This window comes from Microcebus murinus, chromosome 13 (assembly GCF_040939455.1).
Source record: "Microcebus murinus isolate Inina chromosome 13, M.murinus_Inina_mat1.0, whole genome shotgun sequence".
Lineage (NCBI taxonomy): Eukaryota > Metazoa > Chordata > Mammalia > Primates > Cheirogaleidae > Microcebus > Microcebus murinus.
Genome location: NC_134116.1, coordinates 82,630,018 through 82,643,649, shown reverse-complemented (window position 1 = coordinate 82,643,649; position 13,632 = coordinate 82,630,018). Strand labels below are relative to the sequence as shown.

Here is a 13,632-nt window from a genome sequence, read left to right as displayed (position 1 = left end):
GTTGGGCATCCGGCCTCACCCAGGCTAAGTTCAGCAGCCAGAGTGTAGAGGATGGATCGCTGCTACCCAGTGGGGTCTGATGCTCATCCTGCTTAGTGTCTTGGTAGTCGTACATTGCAGAAAGGTCTTTTTATGGAGCCATTTTGGTGAAAAAGCTGATCTCGTTTCCTTGGGTTGTCAGCTGTGTTTCTCGTGTTGGCAACCACTGCCACTAAACCAGCAGACTCCCTCGCCTTGTCACCTGCAGTTTCCATAGTCTCCTTTTGCAGGGTGTGTCTGTCATAGGACTGGCAGTGCTGTTCACAGAGGGTGATAAAATTGATGGAGAAAATGACACCTTAAATTAAGATAACAAAGACAGGATTTGAATTGTGTGGATTATATTCCTAAATCTGCATGAAGCAAAGAGCAAAGGTCTGTCTTCAAATAAAAGCATGTGTATGTCACACAACTCTAAAATTACTTATTATTAAAAAGATAAAGACAAAAATTTTTACTAAGCTTCACATTATGCAGAACAATATGTTCATAAGTGAAATAGTACTTATGTTCTTATAAAAGTCTTCATTTCAGTTCAATCTTTGTCTTTAACTCAGCTGTGTGAACTAAATCCAGACTTCATGATCAGTCAGTCTCTCGGTCCTGTTGAGTTTAATGCCAGTAGTTTCTCCTCCCTTACCTATGGCTGTATTGTTGTGTCTATACCTTGGGCTGTGACAGTGAGGGCAGTGTAAGGTGAGAGCCAGTGCAGTGAGGCTGCACTTTCTCTGCACCATCTGGTCACTGGCTTCACCCTCGGCTCCAGCAGATCTCTGGCTGTCACTTCTCACAGTGAGTGCTGAGATGTAAATTCAAATTACTAAACTATTAATGAATCAGTGAGGGCCCACTTCTCTTTGGCACTCTGACCCATCTGTAGGTGACCCCTGTGGATTTTCTTCTCTTCTCTTGCTCCCAGGATGGCATCGTGCCATTGTCAATCCCAGGATTCTTCCATGGTGGGTATTTCAGATTTATCAAGTAAAAATGCAGGACACAGGGCCAAGATTATAATTTGAATCATCAACAAATGCCTTTTCTTGGAGAAGATGTTCCTTAGTACCAAATGTCATTTGTTTTATGCTGGCAGTCGAGACAACTTCTGAAAAGTTTTAGTACAGATAATTATACCTCACCTATCAACACAAATGCATGGCAGAGAGTAAGGCATCACTTACAGCCCAGAAGATCTGCTCTTTTCTAGTATGTGGTGGCCATTTACAGGGTGAGCAGCATAGACTGTGGGGAGAGAGCCAGATATCCCATGGTGTAAAAGAAGAAAATATTAAAATTATTCTCTATCACATTGTATAAAATTATTTGTCTTTTTGTTTATCACTTATAAAACATGTCGTCTATGAATAAAATTTCTCTGATATACAGTAAACACATAAATCTTTATATACTAGTAGTCCACGCACAAATACTGTTTTACATCCACACGGCAGTGACGCTGAATTTGCAGGTGTATGTTGGTGGTGACTATCGTTTGTTCAGTTGGTTCTGGAGGTTGAGACACATGTGCCATTTTGCTAGTTTCAGCTTTTGGAGAAAGGGTAGCAACTATTAAATCAAGTGAGCGATCTCTCCTTTATAAACTCCTACATATCATGAGTCTTGGAGCAGTGTTCTGCTTCAGTTACGGACTTCGAGTCTGAGCCAATAAAACAAACCATCAGCGTTTCTGCCTTGTCATACACATTCACATTTCCGGGCTGCTATGATTAGAAGTGTCCTTGCAAACATGATGCAACACTCTTCCATGTCCATCCCAGAGGAATCTGACTGATGCTGGTTGTTTCCCACTTTTTCCTCTCATACACTTGAAGTCTTCTAGGCTGTGTATTCAGCTAATTTCATAAAGTAATGATGCCTGCAACCAGGACAAATATCATGAGATAATACTTGCAAAATTATCTAGTGAAATTTTATGAAGTGTTATGATTTTGGTGATATCCTGATAAAAACTTGAAGGGAAGTATCTAATATTGAAAACCTAAATACTTTTTCTGGCATGGGAGGCTGCCTGTACAAGAAGTAAAGTTTCAATGAAAGGATGACTATGTGATTATTCTCATCTGTAATTTCAGAATATTATGGGAGCACAAACACTTTGGTTACATATTATGTGACTATTCTGATGCACGTCTATGGATGTCCTGTAATGGATAAATGTAGTTCTTGTTCTGATAATTGAGAGCTGGATTTTAGCAATTCACTCCTAAGATGAAGTGAGTCTGCATGTGATATCTCTGCATTGGAAACTGAATGGAGAGAGAGACATCTTGAGGAAAAACCATTAAAAGTATTTGTGGTAAGTGAACTAATGTCTGCCCTCAACAATAGATCCTAAATCTCCAGTAATTGGGAATATGTTAGATCTTATGGAAAAGAGAAATGAGATTGCAAATAAAATCCACCTTGGTAATGATCTTCTTATATAAAAGAGGAAGATCTTCTGAATTATCATGGGGGAGGGGACAAGCATAGATTTCTATAAAAATGAAAGAGAGATGAAAATAGAAGTTGTGAAGGTTATGTGTTGTAAGATGCAACTGGAAAATTTTTGCCAAATTTATTGTTTGAGTCTTTTCAAATCAGCATAAAATTTCATTCAGTTAAGCTTTATAAATAATATTGAGTAATCTTATATGCCCATCAGTCTTCAGGGTCTAAATGTTAAATGGAAGAATACGAAAGAATAAAGGAATATTTTCTATACAGGGATCCAAGATATGTGAGATAAAAGGACACATAGTTGGCACTATATTGAGGCAAAATTGGACATGTTGGTGGGATATGTATATAATATATACATGATATATAAATTATATATACATAAAAACACATGTGTGTGTTTTTTCTAGGGAAAATATTGCTAAGGCTATAATATCAATAATTTGTATGTGATAATCAGGTCTATTAAAAAAATCAGGGTTATTAAAACCCCTAAAAATTTTTCATGACATAAAAACTTAAAATTAAATAATAATAAAAATTAGGTGAAGTAAAAATAATTGTAATGGGGATTATACTACTGAACAAAAAGAAATTGATGATATATGTTATTTTTTTAGATATGAAAAAATATTTTCATGGTGACATTAAAACAATCACTTTTCACTTATGTTAGCATTAAAAAATGCCCATTTTTTGGAAGCTGGCATTGGACTCACAGCCAACACCTTCCTCCTCCTCTCCCGCATCCTCACGCTCTTTCTGGATCACAGGCCGAAGCCCCACGACCTGGTCACCGGTAACTTGGCCCTCGTCCACATACTGGTGCTACTCACGACGGTGTTTTTCTCTCCAGGCCCGTTTGAGTCCCTGCGTTTTCAGAATGACGTCAAGTGTAAGGCTCTGTTCTACCTGAGCAGGGTGATGCGGGGCCTCTCCATCTGCACCACCTGCCTCCTGAGCATGCTCCAGGCCGTCACCATCAGCCCCAGCTCCTCCTGGTTGGGCCGGTTCAAACAGAAATCCAGACGCTATGTCATCCATTCCTTAGTCTTTTTGTGGTTTCTCAGTTTGTCCTTCAGTAGTAACCTGCTCTTCTCTACCGTGGCTGCTTCTAATGTGACCCAGAGCCAAGTGCTGAGCTTTGGTAAATACTGCTCACTTTCCTCTGCAAGGTACCTCAGGTGGAGCCTGTTTTTCATGCTGATACAAGTGAGAGACGTGTCCTTTGTAGGCAGCATGCTGCTCTCGAGTGTGTACATGGTGACTCTCTTGTTCAGGCATCAGAGGCGATCCCAGCACCTGCACAACATGTCCCTCTCCCCAAGCATCTCCCCAGGGAAAAGGGCCACCCAGATCATCCTGCTCCTGGTCAGTTTCTTTGTGTTCATGTACTGGGTGGACCTGGTCATCTCCTTCTGCACGATTGTGTTGCTGGTTTATGGTCCCATCATGCTGGGTGTCCAGAGGCTGGTGGTCAATGCCTATCCCACAGTGAGTCCTTTGGTTATAATCGTTTTTGATAAAAGGATAATCAGTACTCTGCAAAATATGCAACAGAAATGTCATAGATTTTTAACAAAATAACAAATTAATTCTCTGAGAAATGGGTGTTTCTGACATCAATTAAACTATTAAACTAACAGAGAATTTGTTATTTGAGTTACTTAACACATGTAAAACTGCACTTGTATAGGTAAATACTTTGAAACTGATGCCGTCGAAAACTTTGTGGTTTCTTTAGTGTAGTTTCTACCATGACTTTGTGTTCTATGTTTTACAAGTGTGTTGATTTTCCTTTTGATCTCTGTTCTTCATATAAGAAAACTTTCTATCTTTTTGAGGTGTATACTTAAGAAACTTTTACTGGTTATATAATCTATCCATGTTTTACTTTATATTTATTTCTTCTTTACTTCTGAAAATATTTTTGAGTACCCTTATCTGTGAAAGATATTCTACCTAAGTATCCAGTTACACGTTGAACAATAATTTCTTTCAGCACTTTTTGTTTAGTTCTGTTTTCTGTCTCTACACAAGCTGTGCAGATTTTGCTTTCACCCTTCTTGTTTATTCTTTATTCTCTTTGGTGTTATGTAGTTTGACTGTTACTAGACTATTTATCTCTTCTTGAAACAGTGCTATTATAGTTTTATGGATATATGTCTGGGTTTCAATTTTAGAAGTCAGTAAATCATTTATTTTATTATTGTAATCATTGTTTTTTGTACTTTAGTGGCACAATTAAATTATTTTCTCTTCTCATTCTATTTTTATAGATGTATAATTAAATTAACATTTTCATTAGTTTTATTAGATTATTTTCATCATTCTCATCATTCTACCACACTAATCCTGTTCTAAGCACTTCTAATTTAATTTTTAAACCAAATATTGTACTTTTAATTAATTTATTTTTGTTGTTTAATTCCTACTTCATTTGTTACCAAATATGCTTGTTTTCTTTATAATTTCTTAATTTTTAAATATCATTTTGATTTTCTATTTTTTCTTATTGACTTTACTGAAACAGTTTTTTTTTCTTTTTGAGGCAGAGTCTCACTGTTTTTCCTGGGCTAGAGTGCCATAGCATCGGCCTAGCTCACAGCAACCTCCAACTCTCCAACTTCTGGGCTCAAGTGATCCTCCTGCCTCAGCATCCCGAGTAGCTGGAACTACAGGCATGTGCCACTTGCTCAGCTAATTATATATATATATTTATTTATTTATATAAATATTATAATTTATATAATTATATATAATTATATTATTTATATAATTATATATATAAATATATATACATATTTCTGTTTTCCAGCTAATTTCTATTTTTTTTAAGTATAGTCAGGGTCTCACTCTTGCTCAGACTGGTTTCAAACTCCTGAGCTCCAACAATCCTCGTGCCTGGGCTTCCCAGAGTGCTACCACCACTCCCTGCCTTTTTGATTTTTTAAAAGATAAAATGAGAGCATTCAAAAAGAATGTGTGTTCATTGGAAAATTTAAAATTATACTTGATGCCTTTTCATTCTTTTCTCCTATAAGGCATAATTATGGTACATTCTTGAGAAAGAGTAAACTGAGCCTAGAAATTGGCCATCTGAAGTTCTCTCCCTCATCCTTTTGGTAGTTCACCCTAATTAATGAGTACATCCTCTTCTACATGTGAAAATGCTTAGATAAAAGTTCCCATGATGCAGTCCTGAACATTATGAAGGTAATTATCAAGCTTAAATTACTGATTCCTTTAAAAAGCGTATTGTACTCGTGGTCCCTTATTATTGGAGAGATACAGTCCTGAGAGCATCATTGGATTGGAGTCTTATGTGCACCGATCCTGGATGAGCAGCCCACAGGCGGCAATAACAGCACTCTAAGGGCTCACAGGTGGTGAGAACAGCACAGTGTGAAACTGTAATAACAACACCCCTTGACTGTAATAATACGTTACAAATTTATTGTGCTTTAGCTTTAATGGGAAAAAACAACATAAAAACAAACTCATAAAAAAAGTTTAGACAGGAGATCTGAGAAATTTCAAAGAAGAATACTAAAGGTTGACACTCACCTACTGTGGCCTCAACACTAGGTAGGTAGGAATGTCACACCTGTTTGGATCTTCTGACGGAATCAGTAATGCCCTTTCACTTCAATATGAATCCACCACCCTGCTTAGCAGTGACTGCTGCTTTCCCTGGACTCCTTCACACGTTCCCTCATCCCACTCACTCTTCCTAACTGTTCCCATAGTTGAGCAACTGGAGCCTGATACGTGGCCAGTGAAGGGTGGAGTCCGGCCTCTCTCCACGTGCTCGACCGTTTCCACTTTTGTTCCCGTCACACTCACCTTCCCTTCGCCGCCGGCTCTCCAGGACGCACGGCGCACTTCCGCCTGGGAGGCCTGGCTGTGAGGGGGGCGGGCTCACAGAGCCGGAAGGACGTCATCACGGACGTGACCCCGTGCGTGACCCCGCCCCACCGAGCCCAGGGCGCCAGGCCCGGAGCCGAGAGGCCCAGAGCCCCGCACTGGCCGGGGGCCGCGCGCCCGCTGGGCGGTGCGGACGTGCGGTGTCCGCAGGTGGAACCGCTGACGGCGGCTCCCAGGCGGCGCGGGGGCGGCCTGTGTCCCGGCCCTCCGGAGGCCGCGGCAGGAGCAGGGCTGGCTCTGCGGCCGAGACCGCGGGCCTGTGTGAGGCCGCTGCATCCTCCGGGGTGACAGGGTGACTCCGTCATGAAAGAGCAGAACAAGGACACGCACCCCACAGCAACTGCGGGAAGTGGCTCTGCGTGTTTCCACGGCGAAGACTAGCTTGCATTTCTATTGTTTTACTTAGAACCCGGTAGGGATTATTTATTGATAGTGTACGGTGTGCCTATGATTCCGTCAGCAAACTGGAGCATGTGAGTAGATTCCGTCAGTGTCACTAGTCCTTTCGTTTGTTTCTGATTTAAGGCTAATGTTAAAGTCTGTTTGAAATGACTGACGTAACTTCAGTAAAATTTCAATAAGAGGAGGTGAATGTTCATTTTTAGGGGGAACTGATACCTGGCTAAATATTTGTACCCTTGTGATGGTTTCTAAGTCAGTTATTTTATGTGAAAATCGATTTAAAATTTCCCTTTAGTCCTTGGAATAATAAAGAAGATTAGGTGCAGTGGTGCTATACCAATATTTAGAATTCTTAAAAATTTAACTCATAGCAATTCTGTCATTTAAAAATACTATTCTATACCCTGGAAAGAAGCAATGCACTTATCTTAACCTTAATTAGCAGGGTGGATAGACAGTAAAACACTCTTTGAAGATTATATTTTCATGAGGTAGACAAAGAATACAAAAACAAAGTCCCTTAATTTTCTCTCCACTTTTACAAATCTTACTGGAGAAGTGTTCAGAAATTAAAATTTGTGTTTGTTAAGACTTCAGGACCAGACATGGCGGCTGTCACCTGTAATCCTAGCACTCTGGGAGGCCGAGGCAGAAGGACTGCTCGAAGTCACGAGTTCGAGAGGAGACAGAGCAAGAAGGTGACCACGTCTCTACTAAAATTAGTAATAAATTAGCTGGAAAACTAAAACAATACACAACTAATTAACGGGGCATGGTGGCGCATACCTGTAGACCCAGCTACTCTGAGGCTGAGGCAGGAAGATCACTTGAGCCCAGGAGTTGGAGGTTGCTGTGAGCTAGGCTGATGCCACGGCACTCTAGCCCAGGAAATACACTGAGCCTTTGCCTCAAAAAAAAAAGTGGAAAAAAGCCTTCATGCTGTTGTGGGTTTTAAGAAGTCATATAGGTGATATAAAATGTATGGAAACCATGGCAGTGGACATTTCTTCATGTCTCACTAAGCTATCTGACTTAACTTGCAGAACGTAGTTGGATATTATATTCAAAGTAATAATAATCACACCTCGGATATCCTTTGTCAAATTTTATTCGGGCAGTACTTTTTTTAAAATATTATAATTTCTCACGATAGTTTACTAAAGCTATTGACTATGGAAAACAACAACAAAAATGCCTTTTTCTGGTGTTATTATTTAATTTTATTTTCTGTATTTTAGCTTAGAAAATGGCCTTCTATAAATAGATCGTTAACAGGGACACTTAACTAATTGGGCTACTTAAACTGCTATGGAGGGGGAAAATGTGATTTGTTTTCCCAAATTGCTGGTTAAGATGTACTATAGCCAACAAACATGAAAAAATTCTCAACATCTCTAATCATCAGGGAAATGCAAATCAAAACCACAATGAGATATCACTTAACTCCAGTGAGAATGGCCTTTATCAAAAAGTCTCCAAACAATAAATGCTGGCGTGGATGCGGAGAGAGAGGAACACTCCTGCATGGCTGGTGGGACTGCAAACTAGTTCAACCTCTGTGGAAAGCAATAAGGAGAAACCTTAAAATGATACAAGTGGATCTACCATTTGATCTAGCAATCCCACTACTGGGCATCTACCCAAAAAATCCAATGACACTCTACAAAAAAGACACCTGCACTCGAATGTTTATAGCAGCACAATTCATAATTGCAAGGCTGTGGAAACAACCCAAGTGCCCATCAATCCAAGAATGGATTAATAAAATGTGGTATATGTATACCATGGATTACTATTCAGCTCTAAGAAACAACGGTGATATAGCACATCTTATATTTTCCTGGTTAGAGCTGGAACCCATACTACTAAGTGAAGTATCCCAAGAATGGAAAAACAAGCACCACATATACTCACCAGCAAACTGGTATTAACTGAGCAGCACCTAAGTGGACACATAGGACCTACAGTAATAGGGTATTGGGCAGGTGGGAGGGGGGCGGGGGGCGGGTATATACATACATAATGAGTGAGATGTGAACCATCTGGGGGACGGTCATGCTGGAAACTCAGACTTGTGGAGGAAAGGACATTTATTGAAACCTTAAAATTTGTACCCCCATAATATGTCGAAATAAAACAAAAAAAAGTTTAAAAAAATGTGCTTTGTGAAGCCTCACTCTGGCTGGAGATATTTTGTACAAATCATGCAGAGCCTGCCTGATCCACCAACCTTGCTCAGAGAATTACAACCAAGAATGTGGGCAAAGTCAGAGCAGTGAAAGTGGATACATTCTTTTTTACCTTGAGAGCTTAATCCAAATTGGTATTTTATCAGTGGATTTCCAAGATTTCAGTACAGAGAAAGAAAGTAAATGGAAACTAAATCAGTTTTTTACATCAGGAACAATCCACAGCACATATAAGCAAAACAGGTGACATCATTTGCATAAGAGTACACCATCGAAATACACTGTTGTTTGATTTTATGTTTTCACATAAAACAACCGATAAATGCTAAGGTTAAATTTTGTATTAATTTCTAGCTTTTTGATTGAGATACATGATATTTGATAGTGTGATTTGTCAGGGGAGGGACTATGATGTGATGGTTCTGTATGTACCTTTTAATCTTCACGTAGCTGGGTCTAAATAAAATGTTTTAAAGGTTATCGGAAATGCATTATAATTTAAAACATATACACTTAGGATTGGTTAAAATACAGCTATAATAGGCAAAAATTAGTGACCATTATAGAAAGCATCCTGATGGAGTCTGTTGGGCACCTGTGATTGACAAGGTGCAGACGAGAGTGCACAGTGATGGCTGACAGCTACATACCTGTCCTCGTGAGTGTTGAGTGGCTGTTCTATATATTGTGTATGAGAAATTTTCTAGAAACTATCTCTACTAACAGTAAGGATTGTAAATTAAGTGTCATTTCTAGGTCACATGGCTTCTGCTTTGGAAACATTACCTTTAGAAATTCACTTAAGCCATGAGGCCTGAGAAAAGGGAAAAAAGGAAATATGTAATATATGGGTCTTGTGGCCTCTGACCATCAGTACAGGTGTTTTCCTCTCTTTGATGACAGAGTGATAATTACCGTTTCCTGCATTAGTCCTTTAAAGCATGCAAAGACAAGAAAGAAAAAACTTCTATTTGCAAACTGAAAATACAGTAAGCCTTAATATTTTCCTATGTCAGTAACATTACTGGTGTTCTTCATTTTCCCCACGGACTTTCTGTTACTATCTAGAGTCCTTTCCTTTCAGGCTCAGGAACATCATTTAGCATTTCCTGTAGGACAGGTGCACTGTCAAGAAATACCATAAAATCTGTTTATCTGAAAATATCAAAATTGCCTCTTGATTTTTTTCAATATTTTATTTTTATGGCAGTTTATTTTATAGTAAACCTGAAAGGAAAGCACAGAGTTTCCATACACACCCCAGCTCTGTATACTAGAGCACCCCATCCTCACCACCTTCCTTCTAGTAAACTGACACACCAGGGTGGTACAATTTTTTACAATTGACGAACCTACAATGACACATCACAATCACACAAAGCCTAGTTGACATTAGGGTTCACTCCCAGTGCTGTGCATTCTCTGTGAATCGACAGTGTGAAACGAGAGGTTGCTGATTTTACTGAGTTCTAAATAGATTCTAGTTATCAACCCTTCAATGGATGTGTAGCTTTCGAAAATTTTGTTCCATTCTGTGGTTGTCTGTTTCCTCTCATGACTGTTTCTCTGGCTGTGCAGAAGCTTTTTAATTTGATCAGGTCCCATTTATTTATTTTTGTTGATGCAGTGATTGCCTTGGGAGTCTTCTTCATAAATTCTTTGCCTAGACCAATGTCTAGAAGAGTATTTCCAACATTTTCCTCTAGAATTCTAATAGTTTCATACCTTAGGGTTAAGTCTGTTTCCCAGCATGAGTTGATTTTTGTGAGAGGTGAAAGGTGTGGATCCTGTTTCAGTATAATACATGTGGCTATCTAGGTTTTCCAACACCATTTATCGAATAAGGATTTTTCCCCAGTGGATGTTTTTGTCTGCTTTGTTGAAGATTAGGTTACTATGTGAGGCTGGTTTTATATCTGGGTTGTCCGTTCTGTTCCACAGGTCTATGTCCCTATTCTTGTGCCAATCACGAGCTGATTTAATTACTACAGCTTGTAGTATAGTTTTGAATCTGACAAATTGATACCTCCCTTTTTTTTATTGCCTAGAATTGCTTTTGCCATACGGGGTCTTCTCTGGTTCCATACAAAGCGTAAAAGTATTTTTTCTTTATCTGTGCAAAATGATGTTGGCATTTTAATAGGTATAGCATTGAATCTATAAATCACTTTGGGTAGTATAGACCTTTTAATAATGTTGATTCTGCCAACCCACAAGCATGGTATCGTTTTCCATCTGTGTACCTCTCTGCTATTTCCTTCCTCAGTGTTTCATAGTTCTCCCTGTAGAGGTTTATACCTCCTTGGTTAACTATAGTCCTAGGTACTTTGTTTTCTTTGTTGCTATTGTGAAGGGTATTGAGTCTTTGATTTTGTTCTCAATTTGACTTTTACTGGTGTATATGAATGCTTGTGATTTGTGTGTATTGATTTTGTATCCTGAGACTTCACTGAATTCATTTCTCAATTCAAGGAGTCTTTTGGTTGAATTCCTGGAGTTTTCCAGGTATAATATCATCTCATCAGCAAAGAGTGTTTGATCTCTTCTGTCCCCATTTGGATGCCTTTAATTTCACTTTCATGTCTGATTGCTATAGCCCGGACTTCCAGCATTATGTTGAATAGAAGTGGAGATAGTGGGCAACCTTGCCTTGTTCCAGTTCTACGTGTGAATGCTTTCAATTTTTCCCCATTCAGTATGAATTTGGCTGTGGGTTTGTCATATATGGCTTGTATCATTTTTAGGGAAGAACCTCTACGCCTAATTTGTTAAGTGTTCTTATCATAAAAGGGTGTTGAATTTTGTCAAATGCTTTTTCTGCATCTGTTTAAAAGCTCATATTGCCTTTGTTTTTGCTTCTGTTTATGTTTTACTTACACTAATAGATTTGCATATGGTGAGCCATCCCTGCATCCCTGGGAAGAGGACCACTTGGTTGTGATGGGATTATTCTCTTAAAGAGCACCTGGATTTGGTTAGCTAGGATTTTGTTGAGAATTTTTGCATCTATATTCATAAAAGATATTGGTCTATAGTTGTCTTCTTTGTTGTGTCCTTTTCTGGTTTTGGTTTCAAAGTGATGTTGGCTTCATAAAATGAATTGGGTAGGCTTCCATCCTTCTCAATGTTGTGGAATAATTTCTTCAGGATAGGCACCAGTTCTTTGTAGGTGTGGTCCAAGACTTTTCTTTTCAGAAAGGCTTTTCATTGCTGTTTCTATTTCAGTATGTGATATTGGTCTGTTCAGGAGTTCTATTTCTTACTGGTTGAGCCTAGGGAGGCTTTGTGTTTCTAAAAATTTTTCCATTTCCTCCACATTTTCCAGTTTGTGTGCATAAAGGTATTTGTAGTATTCATAGATTATATGTTGTACTTCCATGGCATCAGTTGTAATGTCTCCTTTTTTGTTCCTGACAGAGCTTATTCGAGATTTCTTTTTTCTGCTTTTCATTAGTCTAGTCAAAGGTGTGTCAATATTGTCTCTTTTTCTGAAAGACCAACTTTTTGTTTTATGAATCTTCTATATAGTTTCCCTGTTTTCAATTTCATTTAGTTCTGATTTGATCTTATTAATTTCACTTCTTTTGCTGGGTTTTGATTTGGTCTGTTCTTCTTTTTCCAGCTCTTTGAGTCGATTCATTAGGTTTTCTATCTGTAATCTTTCTGACTTTTGGATATAGGAATTTATGGAAATATACTTTCCTCCCAGGACTGCTTTAGCTGTGTCCCACAGAATTTGATAACTTGTGTCTCCATTGTCATTAAGTTCAAAGAATTTTTTTATTTCTATCTTGATTTCCTCATTTATGAAGTTATCGTTCAGCACAAGGTTATTTAATTTCCACATGTTTATGTAGTAATGTGAGTTTCTATTAGGGTTGATTTCTACTTTTATTCCACTGTGATCTGAGAAGATGTATGGTTTAATTTCCATTTTGTTATATTTTTTGAGTCTTGCTTTGTATCCTAGGGACATGGTCAATCTTAGAGAATGTCCCATGAGCTGATGAGAAAAACATATATTCAGTGCATTTTGGGTAGAATGTCCCGAAAATATCAGTCATGTCCAATTGTTCTAGAGTTTTGTTTAAGTCCATTATTTCTTTATTAATTTTCTGTTTAGAGGATCTGTCCTGTGCCGTCAGTGGGGTATTGAAATCTCCAGCTATTATGGAGTTGCTGTTTATCATTTTGCATAGATCAATTGGGGTTTGCTTTATGAAACAAAGTGCACCTAACTTGGGTGCATATATATTTAGACTTGTTATGTCTTCTTGTTGCACTGTACCCTACACCAGTATATAATAACCCTCTTTGTTTTTCATTACTTTTCTTGGTTTAAAAACCAAATTATATGAAATTAAAAGTGCCACACCAGCCTTCTTTTGGCTTCTGATTGCTTGAAATACTGATCTCCACCCCTTTACATTTAATCTATGTGCCTCCTTCCATATCAGGTGTATTTCCTCAAGACAACAGATACTTGGCTTGTATTTTTTTTATCCATTCAGCCAACCTATGTCTCTTGAGTGGGAAGTTTAAGCCATTCACACTTATTGAGAGAACTGATAGTTGGGGCAGATTTCTATTCATTCAGTTGGGTTGGACTTTGTCGCTT

General features: G+C 38.5%; 1 long non-coding RNA gene across 1 annotated transcript in view; it reads left to right on the top strand.

The window, feature by feature from the left end:
• The window catches only part of LOC142874987 (uncharacterized), a 37,591-nt gene that overhangs the window by 14,377 nt on the left and 9,582 nt on the right, over positions 1-13,632 (top strand). The window contains exon 2 of the long non-coding RNA XR_012922567.1: positions 2,130-2,353. This is a non-coding gene — a long non-coding RNA (uncharacterized LOC142874987). The remainder of the gene's footprint in view (positions 1-2,129; positions 2,354-13,632) is intronic.